The following is a 20,107-nucleotide window of genomic DNA, read 5'->3' on the forward strand; positions in this document are numbered from 1 at the left end:
GGAAACTTTTGCCTTATCTCAAAGCAATGTAAAATTAACTTTGACAATGAAACTTAATAAATCAATTTCGAGTTGAACTATATCATGTTTGTCTGTGATATTTTATAAGGTCTACAAACAGGGGAATGAGGGGAGGGTAAGGGGGGGAGTGGTAAGGGATGGTAGGTATCTATGACACGGGAGAAAGAGAAAATAAAACAAAAAGGGGGGGGGGGCGGGCTCCGGGATTGTTGTTTCTCTTTACGATTGTGGTTTAAACGTGTTACTCACATGTCCCTGTCTGTAACCACCTAGTAAATAGGGGTGAGCTCCGGGCATCTATCCATATCGCCCAGGTGTGATACAATTTATCATAGCCTGACGGCTCATCTTGAAGCCTCATTCTCTCCCTACGCTCTATTTCGTGGATCAATGTTATTTTTAGTGGAGTGCATTTTTTATGCAGCACACAAGGGGGAGACAGCGGCCTACCAAAATCGAGTTGGCTGCTGCTGTGGCTTTCTTTTTTTAAAAAAAAAAGGTAGGTTCCGTTCTTCCATGGTGAGGAATAGGCAGGGAGGTTCCGTTTTTGCCAGCTGGGGAATGCTTATAGGCAAGGCCTTATCCCTGGTGGTGCATGTAACGTTAGACCACGTTTCAGCATTCAGTCAGTCAGTGGCTGACAAACGAGCTCCATGCAAGTTTACATTAAACAGACACATTTCTTTCTTTACTGTATTGACTGCGGTCTGTAATCGAGCGGTTGAACTGTTTCTGTGTCCATGCATTGAATAAAGCAATACATCCTTGTAAAGTAGACGTCCGTTCGTTGGAGTTCTTTGCTCCCCGAGTGTTGCTCCATCTCTAAACGTTGGCCTGGATCTTCATGGACGAATACTGCCCATCCCACGTGGAGCGTGTATCTCAGCCCGCGTGGAGTGCTGCAGTCCAATGAGGTATTCCGTGCTACATAGCAAGCCTTGGGCCTGTGTGATTGGGGGTCCGCTGCTGTCTGTCCACTCTGAAGCGCGCATCCGGGGCCGGCCGCTTTTCGACTACCAGCGACTGCAGGTCACACACACAGGCTGGTTGGAATGGCCTAGCATTATCCTGATCCGGAGGTGTAACTTGAAGCTGCGGGGCCCCAGTACAAAGTCTGGAACTGGGCCCCCAAACTATAAAGCTTCATTGATAGCATTGGTTTACAATGTGGGGAAGAGAGACTTTATGGGCCCCCTAGGGCTCCGGGCCCCCTGCACATACACCCATGACCCGAATACGTGGAGCATACAGACGCAGGCTGCCAGGATACGCTGTGCCTGCCCGATGTTTCCAACTTGGCTATTAGCGCAGCGGTAGGTACGAACTATAGAGTGCGGCTGCCATATGAACTGGTGTGTGTGTTGTTTTGCTTCCAGTTGTACCTGTGCTGTGCACACTCTGGCAGACGCAGCTGCTCAGTGGATACAATGTTGCGAGCAGACGGGCTGAGTGTCAATCAAAGTGCTTGGGTGGTGGTGGTAGCAGCAGCCGCCGCCACAGCTGCGCTGCACCTCTTGCTCGTCGGTGTTGTTTTTCTGCTTTTGGAAACGGTTGTAGGAAAGGGGGTGCACCGGTCCTGGAGGTACTGCAATACCAGGTCAATGCGTGGAGTGGACAGAGCAAGCTCTTTTTCCAGCTCCCTGTTCTAAAAATCCATTTAATATATGGTCCCCAGATAGGGGACGTATCAGATATTAAACTGATAAGAACAGATACTACACTTGATCTTAGCCAAAAGGCCGAGAAGCGATAACCCGAAATGGGTTTCACCTGTAGCCCGGTCCGCCCAACTCCACTTCTAAGGCTTGAGGCAACACGCTCAGCCAGCACTCTGGGCGCACCCACAATGCACCCAGGCAGCGGGGAGAGCTTGTAAAACTTTACATAGCCCCGCCCCACGCCTTCTCAACCGCGCCCAGCCTCACACCCTCAGTCCTTCCTCTTGCACCGAGCTCACGCATCCTAGGCTTGCAGAGCCTGCTGCTGCAGGACTCGTCAGCTCCCTACAAACGAGGGTTAAGCCGGCGATGACACTAGAAGCAAGCACTAGTTTGTCTCTGAAGGTGCGTCGGCCGGTCGGTTGGAGGGATCTCTTCGGCCAGCCGCATTTCGAGTAGGGACGGATGGAAACTTTTTACCTAAAATAAGGGAAATTGGCTTCGGCCCCATAGGGCTTTATTGCCTTCCCCTGGGCCAGCATTAGTAGACCCTAGTAAGGAGAATATTAGAGCGGCATGGTCATCCGAAGAACTTAAAAACATACAGCAGGCCTTTTTTTCCCGCCATACATACATACATACATACATACATACATAACTACAGATTTTATATTTTTTTTACATATATACATTATATATATATACACACACTATATATATATATATATATATATATATATATATATATATATATATATATATATATATATATACACACACACACACACTTATATACACACACACATACACACACAAACAATCTTAAATCTATCTTTAATCTATATCTACAAAATCTGTAATTTAGAAATAATCCATATCTATATTCTACATAATTAATAAAGATAGATAGATAGATAGATAGATAGATAGATAGATAGATAGATAGATAGACTCACATACATGCATACATACATACATACATACTGTATGCAATTGAGCCAGGTGTTTGGAAGGCTGATGATGTCACTCCTTTGTGATGTCATCAATTTAGAAGCATTAATACCGGGCTTGGCAGCCATTTCAGTCAGTCTCTGCTGCAGCTGGGAGACGGGAGATGGTCTTTATTTCCACCAAGAAGCTGCAGAACTACCGGTAACTGCATCATTTTTATTTTATTCAATATAGGTTTTATTGGTTTCATGGAGGGGGGGAAACTTTTGCCTTATCTCAAAGCAATGTAAAATTAACTTTGACAATGAAACTTAATAAATCAATTTCGAGTTGAACTATATCATGTTTGTCTGTGATATTTTATAAGGTCTACAAACAGGGGAATGAGGGGAGGGTAAGGGGGGGAGTGGTAAGGGATGGTAGGTATCTATGACACGGGAGAAAGAGAAAATAAAACAAAAAGGGGGGGGGCGGGCTCCGGGATTGTTGTTTCTCTTTACGATTGTGGTTTAAACGTGTTACTCACATGTCCCTGTCTGTAACCACCTAGTAAATAGGGGTGAGCTCCGGGCATCTATCCATATCGCCCAGGTGTGATACAATTTATCATAGCCTGACGGCTCATCTTGAAGCCTCATTCTCTCCCTACGCTCTATTTCGTGGATCAATGTTATTTTTAGTGGAGTGCATTTTTTATGCAGCACACAAGGGGGAGACAGCGGCCTACCAAAATCGAGTTGGCTGCTGCTGTGGCTTTCTTTTTTTAAAAAAAAAAGGTAGGTTCCGTTCTTCCATGGTGAGGAATAGGCAGGGAGGTTCCGTTTTTGCCAGCTGGGGAATGCTTATAGGCAAGGCCTTATCCCTGGTGGTGCATGTAACGTTAGACCACGTTTCAGCATTCAGTCAGTCAGTGGCTGACAAACGAGCTCCATGCAAGTTTACATTAAACAGACACATTTCTTTCTTTACTGTATTGACTGCGGTCTGTAATCGAGCGGTTGAACTGTTTCTGTGTCCATGCATTGAATAAAGCAATACATCCTTGTAAAGTAGACGTCCGTTCGTTGGAGTTCTTTGCTCCCCGAGTGTTGCTCCATCTCTAAACGTTGGCCTGGATCTTCATGGACGAATACTGCCCATCCCACGTGGAGCGTGTATCTCAGCCCGCGTGGAGTGCTGCAGTCCAATGAGGTATTCCGTGCTACATAGCAAGCCTTGGGCCTGTGTGATTGGGGGTCCGCTGCTGTCTGTCCACTCTGAAGCGCGCATCCGGGGCCGGCCGCTTTTCGACTACCAGCGACTGCAGGTCACATACACAGGCTGGTTGGAATGGCCTAGCATTATCCTGATCCGGAGGTGTAACTTGAAGCTGCGGGGCCCCAGTACAAAGTCTGGAACTGGGCCCCCAAACTATAAAGCTTCATTGATAGCATTGGTTTACAATGTGGGGAAGAGAGACTTTATGGGCCCCCTAGGGCTCCGGGCCCCCTGCACATACACCCATGACCCGAATACGTGGAGCATACAGACGCAGGCTGCCAGGATACGCTGTGCCTGCCCGATGTTTCCAACTTGGCTATTAGCGCAGCGGTAGGTACGAACTATAGAGTGCGGCTGCCATATGAACTGGTGTGTGTGTTGTTTTGCTTCCAGTTGTACCTGTGCTGTGCACACTCTGGCAGACGCAGCTGCTCAGTGGATACAATGTTGCGAGCAGACGGGCTGAGTGTCAATCAAAGTGCTTGGGTGGTGGTGGTAGCAGCAGCCGCCGCCACAGCTGCGCTGCACCTCTTGCTCGTCGGTGTTGTTTTTCTGCTTTTGGAAACGGTTGTAGGAAAGGGGGTGCACCGGTCCTGGAGGTACTGCAATACCAGGTCAATGCGTGGAGTGGACAGAGCAAGCTCTTTTTCCAGCTCCCTGTTCTAAAAATCCATTTAATATATGGTCCCCAGATAGGGGACGTATCAGATATTAAACTGATAAGAACAGATTTTTTTTTTTTTTTTTATAAACCAAAGGTTTTTATTTATTCACAACATAATAAATCCATCACATTTATACAACATAAATACATTACAAATCATGACAAATCAACTAATTGTATCCATTTTTTAACCTTCCATATTCCTTCCGCATCGACTCCATCCTTTCTTTTATCCCATAAATAAATAAAGTATAATTTCCCCAACACCATTCGCACGCTGTCCCTCTCACTTACATCCTTCCTCTTGAACACATACACATTCCTTACATCCCACAACACTTCCTTCACACACGCCATAAACAGCCACAACAGTCTCTCTCTCACACTGCCTCTCACACCTAAACCAAACATAACTAACTCAAAGGACATGAAATTAACTCCTGTTATCTCCTTACATAACGAGCCAAGTCTCCGCAGCACATTTTGTGCATGGCTGCAGTTCCAAAATAAATGAACCACATTCTCACATCCACCGCACCCCTCTCTCGGACATCTCTCACTCCTCACCAAACCTCTCACACGCTGAAACTCTCGCACCGGTAACACGCCATGCAGACTCTGCCATACAATCTCACTCTGCCTATTGCTCATCCCATCCATCCGCACTTTCTTCCACACTCTCTCCACATTCACTCTGCTAACAGAATTAATATCAGACACCTCATCCTTACTCTCAATCATTCGTTTCACCATTCGCTTATTCTTAAGTACATTCACTTCACAGTCATCCAACTCAAACTTCGCCACAAAACATGCTGTCCATTCATACCACTTAGGGATTTGGAAAGCGACTGGTTTCCTCAAGTCGTATTCGCACCATTTCATGCGCACGAACCATCTCCCTGCTAAATACCGCATCATGCACGCCCCTTTTGTAGTCTTGTGTAACATACTCAGTAGAAAGACTATGCTGTTACATCCAAAATATGCCTCTAAATTTGGGAAGCCCATCCCTCCTCTCTCCCATGTCTTGTGTACTACCTCCCTCCTCAAGCGTTCCATCTTGGACCCCCAAAAAAACAGAAACATGACTCTGTTTATCCTCCTCTGACTCATGTATCCCGGAGGGAAAACTAATGCCACGTATAGAAAGATTGGTAAAATTACGCTTTTTAATATGAGAATTTTGCCTATCATGGTAAGATTGCGCAATTTCCAGAAATCTAGCCTTCTCTCTACCTTCTGCTTTGTCTCCTCCCAGCTCTCTTCCCCCTGTAAGTTATTATTGAATTTGATGCCTAAGATTTTAATTGGCCCGGACACAATATTTAAACCTATATCTGCATCCACTCCAGTCTCACCAAACACCTTGCACTCACTTTTGTCCCAGTTAATACGGAACGCAGACGCACCACAAAACACGGACACTAATAGCTTCACTCTCCTCACTGCACTCTCAGACTCACACATCACACACACATCATCCATATACGCACATACCTTCAGCTCTCTGCCGTCACTACCTGGGATGTGGATCCCCCTCACCATCTTATCCTGTCTTATCAGGCATAGTAACGGCTCCATGGCGCAGATGAAAACCACGGCCGACAGCGGACACCCCTGACGCACACCAGACATCACATTCACTCTCCTTCCAACCTTCCCATTCACTAACATACTACTATAAATCCTTTCATACAGACTCCTCACTCGCTCTACAAACATACCCGGGAACCCCATGCACACCAACACTCGGAACAAGAATCCATGCGACAACCTGTCATACGCTTTTTCAAAGTCCAAGCTCACCACATACACACTCTTCTTTCGCTCCCTACAATCACCCAGACAATCCCGCACCAGACACAGACTCTCATGTACTCTCCTACCAGGCACCGCACAGTACTGGTCCTCGCTCACCACACTCTCTACTACCGCACGCATCCGATTTGCAATAATTTTAGCGTAGATCTTATAATCAGTATTTAAAAGCGTAATCGGGCGCCAGTTTTTTACGTTTTTCAAATCGCCCTTTTTGGGTATTAAGACAACCACTCCACCTCGCATACTTTCAGCCATGTCCACATTCACCCACATGTACTGGCACACTTCACACACATCTTTCCCTATCACACTCCACAGCATACGATAATACTCTATAGGTAACCCATCCATACCAGGCGTTTTATTAGCGCCCATGCTCCGGACCGCCTCCCACACTTCTTTAGTGGTAATATCTTGGTTGACGGATGCTTGCTCCGCCTCTCCTAACTTGTTTTCAAGCATGCTTAACATGTCACTCTCCAGGACTTCATCCCTCCATTTTTCTTTGTATAACTCCTCATAGAAGGACGCTATCTCCTCATGCACCTCCTCCCCCCTCACTTCCCCTCCTGTCTCTCTCTCTATTACTTCAAAAGTTGGCTTTTTTGAGAATACTTTTTTAAAGAAAAACCGCGAGCATGTCTCATCATGTAGCATCTTATCCAACTTGGCGCGGTACATTATGCCCTTCCCTTTCTCCACTAGGTAACTATTAATTTCTCGCCTACACTTTAGGATATCCTCTTGTGTATCTATCCCGCCGTCCCGCAACTTTATCAAGAAGCTTAGTCTGTTGCTGAGCCTCACATACTCCGTCTTCCTTTTCCTGGCTACTTTATGCCCTACAGACTTAAAAAAAGCCTTAGTTTTCCCCTTTACCCAGTCCCACCAATTTAGGATATTTATAAACTCGCCTCTTCTCTCCCTCCACTTTCTATATAGGCCTTCATATTGTTTTTGGATATCCTGCCCCTCCAGAAGCTTCAGGTTCAGCTTCCAGACTCCCCTCCCCCACACAACACTGTTCCCCACCTCCACCCCACATAACAAACACTCGTGATCTGAAAAAAAGGTCATTTCTTGTGTATAACTTACTGCAGTTATATCTTCAGACAGAAAACAATAATCAATTTTGGAGTGGACCCCACCCCTGTCCGCATGGTAAGTACTTAGCTGTGGGGATATGCCACATGCTTGCTGTATATCTTTTAAACGAAAATCACAACACAATTCAAATAAAAGCTTTGCAGACACATCAAATGCTTTTCTGGTGATGTCACAGTTCATATCTCCTATGAGGACAGTTGGTATCCTTCCTTGCAAAAATAATTTAATTTTGTCAAATAAGGCGCTCCTCTCCTGTTTCTCAGCAGGAGCGTACACGTTAATAACGCGGAAACGTATGCCTCTGTATAGCAGCACTGCGGAGATGCATCTCCCCGCCTCGATGACCTCGCTGCTCTGTAGCGCCAATTCTCTGGAGTTAACCAGTATACCCACTCCGTCATTCTTATTATATATGCTCCCAGACCACACAGCAGCACCATAAGGCCATTCTGAAGGGCTGATATCAGAGTCTATACCGCACTCCTGAACGCAAAATAAGTCAGCTTTTTTCTGACGCAAAAAATCAAAAACTGCAACTCTTCTGGCCTTTGACTTGAAAACTCTTACATTCTGGGAGCATATATTTAGAACCATATCTCAGGTGTAAGCTTATAGCAACATATCACAGCTCATGCAAAACAAGAAAGTCATATACTGTATATATATCTTCACCTTTAAAGTGGCTAAACCACAAAACCAGGATATATGCACTCATAGCGGCTCAGATTATACCTCCTCGCCACTCTCACCTGAGCACTCAAGGTCCTGCGCCAGAGTCTTAAAGGGGTTACTGACCTCCATAAGCGTCTCTCTACTCTTTGTGCACTTTCTCTTTTTCGCTGTGTTTTGGTCCGCAACCTGCACAAATTCCTCCTCGCTGGAGACATCAAGTCCACCTCCCCCCTCCCTCTTGCACAGGACTGCTTCAGGAGACGAAAACTCCTCAATCTTTCCCGAGGGGTTAATGGGGCTGTCCACCTCTTCAATTATCTCTTCCAACTGCCTAATTACTCCCGCCACCTGGTCTTCAGGAGTAGCACTCCCAACATTGGGCTTATGACTCCCAATCTTCCTCCTGATGTTCTCTTCTACCTCTGCAGTTTTAGGATTTTTTGACCCCGCAGGCTTATCCTTCTCAGTAGTCTGGGGAGGTCTTGCAGTGTTCTCCGCCGCAGTCACCACAGGCTTAGTCACAGTAGCAACCTCACTTATAGCAACAGGTGTTGCACTGCTAGTAGAAGCCACATTACTAGTAGGAGCCACATGAATGGTAGTAGCCTCACGACTAGTAGCCGCCGCGTAGGATTTAGTCTTCCAGGCGCCCCTGGACGGTAGGTTTAACGGACAGTCCCTGCACATATGGTCATTATCGCCACACAGGTCGCAGCATTTCGGCTTTGGACAACTGCCAGCGTGATGCCCGGTCTCCTGGCAGTTTCTGCAGACTAGACCACTGGAACAGTCTTCCTTAGTGTGCCCAAACTGGTTGCAATTCCTGCAGAAGGTCGGTTGCCCCGGGTAGTAAAGATATCCCCGGTTACCTGCTATGGTAAAATTCGCAGGTGGATGCGTCACTCCCCCAATTTTGGTAGCGTCCATTCTCAGCCTAACCCAAAACTTGTACTTGGAGTTAAAAATGCCAAGTATATTAGTCATTTTTTCGCCACCTTTAACCACATCACAGTAACGCTTGAGAAAGTTCACTATCATGTCCTTATCTGTGTACGGGTTGTATACATGCAAGATTAATGGTTTCTCTTGTATGCCAAATAAAGGGATTACCTTTACACCCCGTAGTAGCGGAATGTCTTTATGGCTCCTCAACCACTCGTACACGTTCAGACAAACTCCTTCTCCGCAGAAAGTGACGTCGTATTGGCCGAGTCTCGGAAAATCCTGGACGCAAAAGATCTCATCTTTGGGCACTCCGATTTCCACCATAATAATGTCCCGGACAACATACACGACGGTATTCTTGGTCCCATCCTTACTGTCCACCATGAAACGTATGGTATTCTGGATCCCAGACATCTTCAATAAGTCTGTCGATTTCTGAAAAATCACAGTGTGACTACTGCCAAGCAGTACGGTGATCGCTGGGCTAACCCAGATCACTCAAGCCCCTGACCAGACCAACTGCACTTGATCTAGCCAAAAGGCCGAGAAGCGATAACCCGAAATGGGTTTCACCTGTAGCCCGGTCCGCCCAACTCCACTTCTAAGGCTTGAGGCAACACGCTCAGCCAGCACTCTGGGCGCACCCACAATGCACCCAGGCAGCGGGGAGAGCTTGTAAAACTTTACATAGCCCCGCCCCACGCCTTCTCAACCGCGCCCAGCCTCACACCCTCAGTCCTTCCTCTTGCACCGAGCTCACGCATCCTAGGCTTGCAGAGCCTGCTGCTGCAGGACTCGTCAGCTCCCTACAAACGAGGGTTAAGCCGGCGATGACACTAGAAGCAAGCACTAGTTTGTCTCTGAAGGTGCGTCGGCCGGTCGGTTGGAGGGATCTCTTCGGCCAGCCGCATTTCGAGTAGGGACGGATGGAAACTTTTTACCTAAAATAAGGGAAATTGGCTTCGGCCCCATAGGGCTTTATTGCCTTCCCCTGGGCCAGCATTAGTAGACCCTAGTAAGGAGAATATTAGAGCGGCATGGTCATCCGAAGAACTTAAAAACATACAGCAGGCCTTTTTTTCCCGCCATACATACATACATACATACATACATAACTACAGATTTTATATTTTTTTTACATATATACATTATATATATATACACACACTATATATATATATATATATATATATATATATATATATATATATATATATATATATACACACACACACACTTATATACACACACACATACACACACAAACAATCTTAAATCTATCTTTAATCTATATCTACAAAATCTGTAATTTAGAAATAATCCATATCTATATTCTACATAATTAATAAAGATAGATAGATAGATAGATAGATAGATAGATAGATAGACTCACATACATGCATACATACATACATACATACTGTATGCAATTGAGCCAGGTGTTTGGAAGGCTGATGATGTCACTCCTTTGTGATGTCATCAATTTAGAAGCATTAATACCGGGCTTGGCAGCCATTTCAGTCAGTCTCTGCTGCAGCTGGGAGACGGGAGATGGTCTTTATTTCCACCAAGAAGCTGCAGAACTACCGGTAACTGCATCATTTTTATTTTATTCAATATAGGTTTTATTGGTTTCATGGAGGGGGGGAAACTTTTGCCTTATCTCAAAGCAATGTAAAATTAACTTTGACAATGAAACTTAATAAATCAATTTCGAGTTGAACTATATCATGTTTGTCTGTGATATTTTATAAGGTCTACAAACAGGGGAATGAGGGGAGGGTAAGGGGGGAGTGGTAAGGGATGGTAGGTATCTATGACACGGGAGAAAGAGAAAATAAAACAAAAAGGGGGGGGGGGGCGGGCTCCGGGATTGTTGTTTCTCTTTACGATTGTGGTTTAAACGTGTTACTCACATGTCCCTGTCTGTAACCACCTAGTAAATAGGGGTGAGCTCCGGGCATCTATCCATATCGCCCAGGTGTGATACAATTTATCATAGCCTGACGGCTCATCTTGAAGCCTCATTCTCTCCCTACGCTCTATTTCGTGGATCAATGTTATTTTTAGTGGAGTGCATTTTTTATGCAGCACACAAGGGGGAGACAGCGGCCTACCAAAATCGAGTTGGCTGCTGCTGTGGCTTTCTTTTTTTAAAAAAAAAAGGTAGGTTCCGTTCTTCCATGGTGAGGAATAGGCAGGGAGGTTCCGTTTTTGCCAGCTGGGGAATGCTTATAGGCAAGGCCTTATCCCTGGTGGTGCATGTAACGTTAGACCACGTTTCAGCATTCAGTCAGTCAGTGGCTGACAAACGAGCTCCATGCAAGTTTACATTAAACAGACACATTTCTTTCTTTACTGTATTGACTGCGGTCTGTAATCGAGCGGTTGAACTGTTTCTGTGTCCATGCATTGAATAAAGCAATACATCCTTGTAAAGTAGACGTCCGTTCGTTGGAGTTCTTTGCTCCCCGAGTGTTGCTCCATCTCTAAACGTTGGCCTGGATCTTCATGGACGAATACTGCCCATCCCACGTGGAGCGTGTATCTCAGCCCGCGTGGAGTGCTGCAGTCCAATGAGGTATTCCGTGCTACATAGCAAGCCTTGGGCCTGTGTGATTGGGGGTCCGCTGCTGTCTGTCCACTCTGAAGCGCGCATCCGGGGCCGGCCGCTTTTCGACTACCAGCGACTGCAGGTCACACACACAGGCTGGTTGGAATGGCCTAGCATTATCCTGATCCGGAGGTGTAACTTGAAGCTGCGGGGCCCCAGTACAAAGTCTGGAACTGGGCCCCCAAACTATAAAGCTTCATTGATAGCATTGGTTTACAATGTGGGGAAGAGAGACTTTATGGGCCCCCTAGGGCTCCGGGCCCCCTGCACATACACCCATGACCCGAATACGTGGAGCATACAGACGCAGGCTGCCAGGATACGCTGTGCCTGCCCGATGTTTCCAACTTGGCTATTAGCGCAGCGGTAGGTACGAACTATAGAGTGCGGCTGCCATATGAACTGGTGTGTGTGTTGTTTTGCTTCCAGTTGTACCTGTGCTGTGCACACTCTGGCAGACGCAGCTGCTCAGTGGATACAATGTTGCGAGCAGACGGGCTGAGTGTCAATCAAAGTGCTTGGGTGGTGGTGGTAGCAGCAGCCGCCGCCACAGCTGCGCTGCACCTCTTGCTCGTCGGTGTTGTTTTTCTGCTTTTGGAAACGGTTGTAGGAAAGGGGGTGCACCGGTCCTGGAGGTACTGCAATACCAGGTCAATGCGTGGAGTGGACAGAGCAAGCTCTTTTTCCAGCTCCCTGTTCTAAAAATCCATTTAATATATGGTCCCCAGATAGGGGACGTATCAGATATTAAACTGATAAGAACAGATACTACACTTGATCTTAGCCAAAAGGCCGAGAAGCGATAACCCGAAATGGGTTTCACCTGTAGCCCGGTCCGCCCAACTCCACTTCTAAGGCTTGAGGCAACACGCTCAGCCAGCACTCTGGGCGCACCCACAATGCACCCAGGCAGCGGGGAGAGCTTGTAAAACTTTACATAGCCCCGCCCCACGCCTTCTCAACCGCGCCCAGCCTCACACCCTCAGTCCTTCCTCTTGCACCGAGCTCACGCATCCTAGGCTTGCAGAGCCTGCTGCTGCAGGACTCGTCAGCTCCCTACAAACGAGGGTTAAGCCGGCGATGACACTAGAAGCAAGCACTAGTTTGTCTCTGAAGGTGCGTCGGCCGGTCGGTTGGAGGGATCTCTTCGGCCAGCCGCATTTCGAGTAGGGACGGATGGAAACTTTTTACCTAAAATAAGGGAAATTGGCTTCGGCCCCATAGGGCTTTATTGCCTTCCCCTGGGCCAGCATTAGTAGACCCTAGTAAGGAGAATATTAGAGCGGCATGGTCATCCGAAGAACTTAAAAACATACAGCAGGCCTTTTTTTCCCGCCATACATACATACATACATACATACATACATAACTACAGATTTTATATTTTTTTTACATATATACATTATATATATATATACACACACTATATATATATATATATATATATATATATATATATATATATATATATACACACACACACACTTATATACACACACACATACACACACAAACAATCTTAAATCTATCTTTAATCTATATCTACAAAATCTGTAATTTAGAAATAATCCATATCTATATTCTACATAATTAATAAAGATAGATAGATAGATAGATAGATAGATAGATAGATAGATAGATAGATAGACTCACATACATGCATACATACATACATACATACTGTATGCAATTGAGCCAGGTGTTTGGAAGGCTGATGATGTCACTCCTTTGTGATGTCATCAATTTAGAAGCATTAATACCGGGCTTGGCAGCCATTTCAGTCAGTCTCTGCTGCAGCTGGGAGACGGGAGATGGTCTTTATTTCCACCAAGAAGCTGCAGAACTACCGGTAACTGCATCATTTTTATTTTATTCAATATAGGTTTTATTGGTTTCATGGAGGGGGGGAAACTTTTGCCTTATCTCAAAGCAATGTAAAATTAACTTTGACAATGAAACTTAATAAATCAATTTCGAGTTGAACTATATCATGTTTGTCTGTGATATTTTATAAGGTCTACAAACAGGGGAATGAGGGGAGGGTAAGGGGGGGAGTGGTAAGGGATGGTAGGTATCTATGACACGGGAGAAAGAGAAAATAAAACAAAAAGGGGGGGGGGGGGGGCGGGCTCCGGGATTGTTGTTTCTCTTTACGATTGTGGTTTAAACGTGTTACTCACATGTCCCTGTCTGTAACCACCTAGTAAATAGGGGTGAGCTCCGGGCATCTATCCATATCGCCCAGGTGTGATACAATTTATCATAGCCTGACGGCTCATCTTGAAGCCTCATTCTCTCCCTACGCTCTATTTCGTGGATCAATGTTATTTTTAGTGGAGTGCATTTTTTATGCAGCACACAAGGGGGAGACAGCGGCCTACCAAAATCGAGTTGGCTGCTGCTGTGGCTTTCTTTTTTTAAAAAAAAAAGGTAGGTTCCGTTCTTCCATGGTGAGGAATAGGCAGGGAGGTTCCGTTTTTGCCAGCTGGGGAATGCTTATAGGCAAGGCCTTATCCCTGGTGGTGCATGTAACGTTAGACCACGTTTCAGCATTCAGTCAGTCAGTGGCTGACAAACGAGCTCCATGCAAGTTTACATTAAACAGACACATTTCTTTCTTTACTGTATTGACTGCGGTCTGTAATCGAGCGGTTGAACTGTTTCTGTGTCCATGCATTGAATAAAGCAATACATCCTTGTAAAGTAGACGTCCGTTCGTTGGAGTTCTTTGCTCCCCGAGTGTTGCTCCATCTCTAAACGTTGGCCTGGATCTTCATGGACGAATACTGCCCATCCCACGTGGAGCGTGTATCTCAGCCCGCGTGGAGTGCTGCAGTCCAATGAGGTATTCCGTGCTACATAGCAAGCCTTGGGCCTGTGTGATTGGGGGTCCGCTGCTGTCTGTCCACTCTGAAGCGCGCATCCGGGGCCGGCCGCTTTTCGACTACCAGCGACTGCAGGTCACACACACAGGCTGGTTGGAATGGCCTAGCATTATCCTGATCCGGAGGTGTAACTTGAAGCTGCGGGGCCCCAGTACAAAGTCTGGAACTGGGCCCCCAAACTATAAAGCTTCATTGATAGCATTGGTTTACAATGTGGGGAAGAGAGACTTTATGGGCCCCCTAGGGCTCCGGGCCCCCTGCACATACACCCATGACCCGAATACGTGGAGCATACAGACGCAGGCTGCCAGGATACGCTGTGCCTGCCCGATGTTTCCAACTTGGCTATTAGCGCAGCGGTAGGTACGAACTATAGAGTGCGGCTGCCATATGAACTGGTGTGTGTGTTGTTTTGCTTCCAGTTGTACCTGTGCTGTGCACACTCTGGCAGACGCAGCTGCTCAGTGGATACAATGTTGCGAGCAGACGGGCTGAGTGTCAATCAAAGTGCTTGGGTGGTGGTGGTAGCAGCAGCCGCCGCCACAGCTGCGCTGCACCTCTTGCTCGTCGGTGTTGTTTTTCTGCTTTTGGAAACGGTTGTAGGAAAGGGGGTGCACCGGTCCTGGAGGTACTGCAATACCAGGTCAATGCGTGGAGTGGACAGAGCAAGCTCTTTTTCCAGCTCCCTGTTCTAAAAATCCATTTAATATATGGTCCCCAGATAGGGGACGTATCAGATATTAAACTGATAAGAACAGATTTTTTTTTTTAAGTTGACAAGCCCTCCATATGGGGGGCGTTTTTTATTTGTCCAACACATATTTACATAGACGTTTTTGCAATTGTTAAAAACAGTACATTAAAACATATTAAACAACACATTAAAACATACCATTTAAAACATTCGTCTACATAAAATACATGTTAAAAATACAGAACAAGTTAATATCACATAAAAGGGCCCTTGGTGGCATCATATTATGGAGCTCCATTCTGATAAAAGCCATTTTCTCGCTAAAACTGGGAAATTTTTCTTATCCACTAAAAAGTACTGGTGCATCTCATTAAGAGTAATGGCTAAAATGTCCTTCACAGTTAAAATTTCATGTTTAAAAACTAAAATGTTTCTGGATTTCCATAGAGCTGCTTTGACCGAATTGACCATCTTCCATGCCATAATTTTCTGAGTCCGTGTGGGGCATTCCAGGCATCCATACAGGACGGCATCCAATGTTAGTCTCTTAAGTCCTGTTATTTTAATCAGTAGCGGCAACATCTTAGTCCATATTCTCTTTGTTATGTAGCAGGTCCACATCAGGTGGGTCGTCGTCTCTTCTCCTGCACATCCTGGTCTTGGGCACGCGGCAGTGTTGGTCAAACCTCTACGATGCTGGAATGCCCGGCATGGAAGACAGTCATGGACGCAGCTCCAGGCCAGATCTTTCTGTGAATTAAAAATATAATAATTAACCATTGTCCAAGTTTCCTTGCTTTGTTTTTCGTTAAAATTACTTACTTGAACATAAAAACCACTTTTCTTAATATCCTTTAAAATGACTTTACTATTCATTAAAACTTGTGGGCTTTTGCCAGTAAAATCATATAAAATCGCTATTTTCTCTAAAATCTTGTATTCTCCGGGCAGATTAAAAGAGTAAGGGGAATTTAAAACCGTCTTGAACCAATTGTTCCTCCTCATAAAATAGCCTGTGTTATACCGGATAAAATAGGACCAATAGTGGTTTTTAAAAAGAGCACCAATACACAAACTAAAATACTTTGTATATAAAAAGGCTTTAAAATCAGGGAAATCTTTTCCTCCCATCTCCTTCGGCTTCATCACGATTTCCCTGCTTAGTTTCTCCATCTTGGAGCTCCATAAAAATGTGAAGCATGCTTTAATAATTTTATTAAAAACTCTGCCAGGAGGGGGAAACACTAAACTGAGGTACAATAAAATAGGTAAAATCACAGATTTGGTGATTAAAACCTTCCCCTCCATGGTCAGCTGCCGCATGCTCCACATACAGATTTTCTTATTGATTTTTTGTGCCACCAAGTCCCAGCTGTTAAGACCTCTGTTATCCTCGTTGAAGGAGACTCCTAAAATCTGCACCGAGTCGGACACAGGAATGGGGACATCTGGCAAGGGCAGGTCCCCGATTTTTAAAACACTACTTTTGTTAAAATTGACTTTAAAACCCGAGGCGCAGCAATAAAACTCAATTTGTCTAATAGCCTTCTGGATCGACAGGGTGTCCCTTCCGAGGATTGCCACATCGTCCATGTACCCCACTACTTTAGCCTCGATCCCCCCGCCGCCGGGCAGGGGGATCCCACGGATCTGCTTGTCCCGCCGTATGGTGCATAAAAGAGGCTCTAGTGCGCATATAAAAAGTAGTGGGGACAAGGGACACCCCTGCTTCACCCCGGAGTTTAAAAGCACTTCCTGTGTCCTAAAACCGTTGACTAAAATTCTACTCGTGCAGTTGTTGTAAAACGCTTTTAAAGACAATAAAAAACCTTCCGGTATACCCATTCTCTCTAAAACCTTAAAAAGATAAAAATGCGACACGCGGTCAAAGGCTTTTTCAAAGTCGATGGTTAAAATTGCCATTTTTCCGCTTCTTGATTTTGTGTCGCTAATACAATCTTTGATCAGGTTAAGATTCTCCCATATTGCCCTCCCGGGCACCCCACAGACCTGGTTGGGGTGTACAATTTTGCTTATTACGGTCTTGAGGCGGTTTGCACATATTTTGGCCATTATTTTGTAGTCACTGTTCAGAAGGGTGATCGGTCTCCAGTTCTTGATGTCCGTCTTGTCTCCTTTCTTGTATAAAAGAGACACGTCACCCTTCTTCCAGGACCCCGGGAGGGCTTTAGACATAAAAACCTCAGTAAAAAGGGAGAAAAGGTCATCCTTAAAAATACCAAAAAAGGTGACATAAAACTCTATGGGTATACCATCGGGCCCAGGCACCTTACCTGGTTTAAAACTTTTAATAGTGTCTAAAATCTCCTGTTCTGTGATGTCCCTTAGTAAAATCTCACGAGAACCAGGATCTAAAACGTCGGTAATCTCCTTCAACGAGTCATTCATAAAATCAATGTCAACAGGTTTAGTATTAAAAAGATCCGCATAAAAACCATACACTTTCTTTAAAATACCCTGTATGTCCTTGGTGCCATCGAGATCATCGAGGACTGTCCGCTTGTCTCTTATCTTCTTGAAGAAGTACCTGGAGCAGGTCTCGTTCTCCTCCAGATGTTGCACTTTCGAACGGAATATAATTTCTTTTCCCCTCTGCTCCAGGCACCGGGCGATCTCTTTCTTCACCTCGATGATCTCGTGGTCCACCTCTATGTCATGTTCTCTGAACTTATACAGGGTCTGCAGGCGAGTATTCAGATTAGAATAAAATGTACGTTTTGCTTTAGCTTTAGCGATCCCAACCTTAATAAAAAATGTTTTTATTTTCAGTTTCATCTTCTCCCACCACTGGCTGGTGGGAGTGTTGGGATCTTTTACTCGCCTGCAGTCTTTATAAAAAGTGATAAAATCAGATAAAACCTGCGGATCTTCTAAAAGGGACACATTAAACTTCCAGGCATTCTTACCGGATTTTCTCTTTAAAACTGAATCAACTTTAAAATATAAAAGCTTATGATCCGAGAAAACATTGGTAAAAAGGTCACATCTAAAAGGCAGTACTTGGTAAGAGCAGAACATAAAATCGATCCTGGAGCTGCACAGTCTGTTGCTCCAGGTAACGCCGGCTTCCTCTGATGCGCTGGGGTTGCATTTTTTGTAAGCATCAGTGAGCTTGGCGTCTGAGATGATGTTTTTTAGCAAGGCTGAGGTTTTATCATAATTTCTGCTCACTGAGCTTGAAAGCCGGCGTTCCCCCTTTAAAATACAATTAAAATCTCCCGCTAAAATGAGAGGATCTGAATCGTTTAAAAAGAGGGGTAAAATCTCTAACATTTCTGCTCGGGTGTTTTTATCTGTTGCACCATAAAAATTTAAAAACTGCCACTTTACTCCGTTAATAAAAGCTTTGACCAATAAAATTCTGCCTGGTAAAATTTCGTTAATAACGTCAATTAAAACGTTTCCTTTAAAAAGAATGGCGACCCCCGCCGATCTGGTCTCGTTAGAGCCGGACCAGACCGACGGTCCATGTACCCAGTCCTCTTGGTATTTTTTGTACTGGGCTCTATGCGGGATCCCGCACTCCTGCAGGAAAAAGACGGAGGCAGCGAAAATCGTCAGGTAGTTGAAGAGGGCGACCCTCCTCACGTGGCTCTCGATGCTTCTGACGTTGAACGTGAGTCCCGATAGAGCAGCCATGGGGGACTAGGAAATGTGTGGGTCTCTGCTCAGAAGTCCCCGGGCAAGCCAAAGACCTCGCTGACACTCTCACACCCCCCCGCATCCGAGTCCATCGTAAAAGTCGATGCTGGAGAGGAACCTACCTCGCTTAGTGGACCCCCTACGGTGCCCGAGAGAGGGATTTGCGTAAAGTCCCATACCGATTCTATTTCTACTGGGAACTCCAAGGGGGCTGGCAGGCCAGCTCCCGTGCTCATATCTGACCCCTCCGCCGGGGTGGGTACTCGGCTCTCGCATGTATCTCTGCCCTCGGAGGTGGCACCCCGCGCCCCCTCCTGGCAGGGAGGGGGAGGGGCCTTCTGGGCTGACACCGCAGGGGGTACTTCCCCAGGGTCCTCCAACTGAGTCGGAATCTCCGGGGTTCCCCCCTGCACCACCTCCGAATAGAGCCTGCCTCCCGAGCCTTTCCGCCTTTTCTGTGTTGCTGCCGCCGTGCCCCCTGGGTCCTCCACCTCAGGCACCGCTTGAGCGGGCATCTTGGGAGGGCCTGGACCGGCTTCCCCGGCTCTACCACCTCCACCGGTTTCCCGGGAGGGAGAGCCTGTCCGCCGGTCACTCACCCTCCTCTTTATGCTCCGCTGTTCCTTACCGGTCTGGGGGGGTCCACTGGAGACCTCCATCTCCTCAGGTTCCTCTCCCTGGGGGGGTGCTGCTTGGTCATCTGGCTGCCCTGGCTGCTCCTTCGGTCCGGGTCGCCCTTGCTGCTCCGTCTTCTGTGCTCTGTGGGGGCAAAACGTGTAGAGGTGACCAACACTGCCGCAGAAATAACAACCTTTGCCTTTTTTGCACTCGCTTGTCTCGTGATCAGTGCCCCCACATTTCTTACAAGTACTCGCACAGTTTTCTTTTTGGTGACCGTATGTTGAACAAACCCTGCAGAAGTCGGGCATTCCCGCAAAGTACAGGTCGCCATTCACTTTGCCCAATTTAAAACGCGCGGGCGGTAAGATCACTCCCCCCGGCCAACTGGGGTCACTTATACACGTGGCCTGGAAACGCCACTTCGAGGTCCAGATGCCAAACTCGTTCATAATTTTTCCCATACATCTGACGGATTTAAAATATCGTGATAGGAAAGCCTCAACCTCTTTCACGTCAATGTAAGGAGAG

General features: G+C 46.1%; 3 non-coding genes and 1 pseudogene across 3 annotated transcripts; all 4 read right to left on the minus strand.

Annotated features, from left to right (window-relative positions):
* Positions 1 to 1,581: 1,581 nt before the first annotated feature.
* Positions 1,582 to 1,772, minus strand: LOC136574081 (U2 spliceosomal RNA). The gene has a single exon (XR_010786221.1). It is a non-coding gene; the product is annotated as a U2 spliceosomal RNA (small nuclear RNA).
* A 2,695-nt stretch (positions 1,773 to 4,467) lies between these two features.
* Positions 4,468 to 4,653, minus strand: LOC136573898 (U2 spliceosomal RNA). The gene has a single exon (XR_010786110.1). It is a non-coding gene; the product is annotated as a U2 spliceosomal RNA (small nuclear RNA).
* A 7,676-nt stretch (positions 4,654 to 12,329) lies between these two features.
* LOC136574092 (U2 spliceosomal RNA) lies at positions 12,330 to 12,520 on the minus strand. Its single transcript, XR_010786226.1, has one exon. It is a non-coding gene; the product is annotated as a U2 spliceosomal RNA (small nuclear RNA).
* A 2,687-nt stretch (positions 12,521 to 15,207) lies between these two features.
* On the minus strand, positions 15,208 to 15,386 carry LOC136574059 (U2 spliceosomal RNA; annotated as a pseudogene).
* Positions 15,387 to 20,107: the final 4,721 nt, after the last annotated feature.

The sequence above is a fragment of the Eleutherodactylus coqui genome, chromosome 7, assembly GCF_035609145.1.
Source record: "Eleutherodactylus coqui strain aEleCoq1 chromosome 7, aEleCoq1.hap1, whole genome shotgun sequence".
Classification (NCBI taxonomy): domain Eukaryota; kingdom Metazoa; phylum Chordata; class Amphibia; order Anura; family Eleutherodactylidae; genus Eleutherodactylus; species Eleutherodactylus coqui.